At 38.1% G+C, this 4,640-nt stretch overlaps 1 pseudogene; it reads left to right on the top strand.

Moving 5' to 3' along the window:
• Positions 1-3,948: 3,948 nt before the first annotated feature.
• LOC123848604 (ATP synthase subunit d, mitochondrial-like) lies at positions 3,949-4,430 on the top strand (annotated as a pseudogene).
• Positions 4,431-4,640: the final 210 nt, after the last annotated feature.

The raw sequence follows: 4,640 nt of genomic DNA, 5'->3' as shown, positions 1-4,640 counted from the left end.
CTGCTGTACCCTGCTTCTCTGAATGGATCTATTTTTTTTATTTTATTTATTTATTTATTTTTAAAGATTTTATTTATTTATTCATGAGAGACAGACAGAGAGAGAGAGAGAGAGAGAGAGAGAGAGAGAAGCAGGCTCCCTGCTGAGCAGGGAGCTCGATGCGGGACTCGATCCCGGGACCCTGGGATCATGACCTGAGCCAAAGGCAGATGCTTAACCATCTGAGCCACCCAGGCGCCCCTGAATGGATCTATCTTTAAGAAACTGTAAGTAAGTAAATTCACATGATGACTGTGCAAAGTAAATCAATGGTGAGCCTTTTGAGAAACATTCATGACAACTCAAGCTACATTACATGATTAAGGTCACCCCGTCCAGCATCTTTGAAGGATTGCAGGGGAAGGTTACATAGGGTTTTATTTACCTGAGAACTCAATGAACTTCCTGTTTTTCAGTTCATCTACTATAACAACTGTTCTTTTGTCCCGTTTGAACAATGCATTAACACCACTTTTCAAGGCTTCTTTCTAGGTTTAGATGCCATGATTCATTATTATAATTTCTTTCTTTCATATGTCCTCAGTAACCTTACCGTTTGCTCTGTAAACATACACATGTGATGAGAGGAAATCCCACTTGTTTCACTTTAATTATATTACTATATCTTAAATGGCTCCACAGTTCTGCCTTTTGAATCCTACGACATTATCCTACTGAACTTGCTTCCACACCTTCTGAGATGATTATATCACACCACTTCTTCACTGCTCAAATCTTCAATATTCCTCCCGCATTTCTCACTGTTGGTTGATGACCTTTCTTTGCACTTTATTGAAAAATTAAAGCATCCAGAAGATAAGTGCTGCATCTTCCCACCAACAGTATATATATATATATGCATGTGTGTGTGTGTGGGTGGATGTATACACACACACAAGAGTATTCTGCATTCCCTCCTGACACTGTCTCTTCAGAGCCAGCCCTTCCACCTATATAACTAATATTTTCCTCTTGATCTATATAAATTCTGATCCCAATTCCAATGCGTAGGGGTTTTTCCCACACCACCAAGCAATGCTCCAACACCAGCTGGATGCCTTCCAATTTGACTCTGTTCTGATACTATCCACCTGGATATAGTTCAGATCCCACAGGTTAAGGGCTCAGTCCACAAGTCCACTCTTGGCCCCCATTTCAGATGCCAATTGCAATTCCAGTTTATCACCTGTACTTCTGACCAACCAGTTATAGATTGAAGGTTCCAATGACCTCTTCCTTGGGTTTAATTAATTTGCTAGGGAAGCTCATAGAACTCAGAGAAACATTTTACTTAATAGATTGTCAGTTTATTATAAAAGGATGTAACTGAAGAACACCCAGAGGAAGAGATGCAAAGTATGGGGAAAGGACACAGAGCTCCTGTGCCTTCTCTAGGTGCAGCATTCTCCCAGTAACTCCCCATGTTCACCAACCCAGAAGCTTCCTGGTCCTTTTGAGTTTTTATGGAGGGTTACATAAACATGATTAATTAATCATTGGCCATTGCTGATTGAATTCAATCTCCAGCCTCTCTTTCCTTCCAGGAGGTTGGGGAGTGGGACTAAAAGTTCAACTCTTGGTTCCCTTGGCATCCAGCCCCAAAGGGTTTTCCAAAAGTCACCTCATTAACATAACAAAACACAACGTTAGGAAATTTCAAGGGTTTTGGGAGTTTTGTACCAGAAACAGGGTTGAAGACCAAATGTATATTTCATACTATAAATCGCAATATCACACTTGTCACTCATAATCAGAACATAAACACGTTTCATTATCTCCTATCTAAAAATAAAAATTCTTTGATTCACCGTCACTTTCCAGTTAGGGCCCATTTCTGTAACAAAAATCTTTGAAACAGGTGTCTATTGTCTCTGCCTCCACTTTATCACCATCCATTCTCTTTTTTCTTTTTTTTACAGTCCAGCCAAGATTCATTACCCTATTCATTGAGGCCACCTTTGCCAAATCAGCAATAACCTCCACATCTGGCTAAGTCCAATTGTCAATTCTCAGTCATTCATTTTATTTGAACTCTCACAGGTATTTGATTACCCTCCTCACCAACCCCTGTGCTGAAACATTTCACTAGACTTCTGGGACATCGCACACTTTTTTTTTTTTTTTTTTTACTATCTCACTGATGGCTCCTTCTCAAAGGCTTTCTTCCTTTCCTCAATCTCAAATCTCTTCTGTATATACTCACTTACTAGATGAGCTCATTTAATTGCATAGCTTTAAAATCTAATGGCTCCCAAATTTCTGTCTCCCATCTAGCAATCTCCCCTAAGCTCTGGACACGAACCACAAGTCAGCCAGTTGCTCAGTCTAAAAACTAGTAGTCTGTCTTCATCATTCTTACTTTTACTTCCAACATCTGATCCATCAGAACATCCTGTTGACTCTATAATCAAAATAATCAAAATGTATCCCAAATTTGACCATGTCTCATGAGTTCTTTCATTGCCAATGCTCCTTCAAGCCATTATCATCTGTTGTCTAACTGAAGCAATCTTCTTATTGGTTTCCAGCTTCCACACTTTCTCCCCAGTAGGCTTTTCTACACACACAACCTTTATGATCCTTGAAAAATGTAAGTCAGCTGTGTTATTCCAAGTCCAGGGCCCTTTAATGGCTTTCATTCACATTTACAATAAAATTCAACCACCTTTTCATAGCTCAGAAACTTATTCAAAGAGTGGTCCTCAGAACAACAGCAATAGCATCCTCTGGAAGACTGCTAGAAATTCAGAATCCCAACCCTTGCCCCAGACTAACTGAGTTAAAACACTAACTGTGTTTTAACAAGATCTTAGATGATTTGTACGCACAACAAATCTTGAAAAGCACTGCTGGAGAGAAGAAGGCCTTGACTGAATGATCTGACCATGTTTTGCCTTCCTGACCTAATCTTCCATTCTCTCCCATGTTCCCTGGTTTTACTGCTACTTCTTAGACCACTAAATTTATCCACCTCAAGATCTTTATAGCCATTCAGTCTACCTGCAAAATTCTTCCTCCAAATCTTTCATATTAGTCAGGTCTCTGTTCATATTTTACCTCCTTAGAGAGGCCTTTACTGGCTATTCTTTCTGAAACAGTACCTCTCCTCACTTTGCTCAATCTATGGTATTGCCTTACACTCCCAGAGTTCTTACAATTACCTGAAATTATGTTATTTGTTTCTTTGTTTTCCATCTCTAAACACTTTGAGACCAGAGACTTTGTCTATATACAACAGTTCCTGACAAAAAATAGCAGGTTAATATGTACTGATTGAATGAATGAATGAATGAATAAGACTGTGGTTTGCTATTGATTGTTGTAGTAAACAAGACAACCAAGGTTACAGCCCTAATAGAAATTACAATGGCAATGGGGGGAAAATAGACAATAAATAAGACAATTACAAAAGTATGAGAAGAATACTAAGGTAGGAATGTGTAGAAAAGAAGGTGGGACTTTAGTAAATATTGGACTTCTGTAGTTTCTAACCCATTAATGGGCCTGTTAGTGAAGCATGGAATTTTCTTAAAATCTTGCTCTATTTGCACTGAGATGACCTTACCAACTCTTTGTTTAAGAGACATGAAGCACCAGTGCTGTTTAAGTGATTTATTTATAAAATCATCCTATTGCTTAGCTATGCATTTACATGATAGACTTAAAATTTTTACCTTTCAAAAGTGCTTTTACATAAAATAAATTATAGGTAAAAATTGCTCTAAATTCAGGATGTAAGCTGACATTTTCTATGCATAGAAATAGTAATACACAGAAAAGGTTTGATGTTTTTACTATGAAAAATTATAACCTCCATATAAATATCCACATAAACAAAGTACTAAATATTTCATAATAGTAACACATAAGAATAAATTCTATTTAAGAGGGTCGGTGAAGGATCTCAACATGGCTGCGTGAAAACTTGCTCTAAAAACCATTGACTGGGTAGCTTTTGGGGAGATCATACCCCAAAACCAGAAGGCCATTGCTAACTCCCTGAAATCCTGGAATGAGACACTTACCTCCAGGTTGGTTACTCTCCCTGAGAAACCACCTGCTACCAACTGGGCTTACTACAAGGCCAATGTGGTGAAGGCTGGTTTGATAGATGACTTTGAGAAGAAGTTTAATGCCCTGAAGGTTCCTGTGCCAGAGGATAAATATACTGTTCAGGTGGATGCTGAAGAAAAAGAAGATGTGAAAAGTTGTGCCGAGTTTTTGTCTCAAAGGCCAGGATTGAGGAATATGAAAAAGAGCTGGAGAAGCTGAGGAACATAATTCCATTTGATCAGATGACCATTGAGGACCTGAATGAAGTCTTCCCAGAAACCAAATTAGACAAGAAGAAGTATCCCTATTGGCCTCACAAACCAATTTAGAATTTATAAACTTGAGTTGGGGAGAAAGTTCTGGCCCTCGTATTGTAAATGCTGGACATTAAAAATAATGATATGGTGAGAAAAAAAAAAGAATAAATTCTATTTAATAGTTTCTAATAGCAAAATTATGAAATACATAAGAATTAATGTAAGGGGTCCTCTGCTTGTGTTCCCTTTCTCACTGTGTCTCTCTCTGTCAAATAAATAAATAAAAATCTT

Source organism: Mirounga angustirostris, unplaced genomic scaffold (genome assembly GCF_029215605.1).
Source record: "Mirounga angustirostris isolate CCGP_5_RB_7025 unplaced genomic scaffold, mMirAng1.0.hap1 SCAF_2, whole genome shotgun sequence".
Lineage (NCBI taxonomy): Eukaryota > Metazoa > Chordata > Mammalia > Carnivora > Phocidae > Mirounga > Mirounga angustirostris.
Note: the sequence above shows the minus strand (reverse complement) of the source record. Positions and strands in the feature narration are given on the sequence as shown.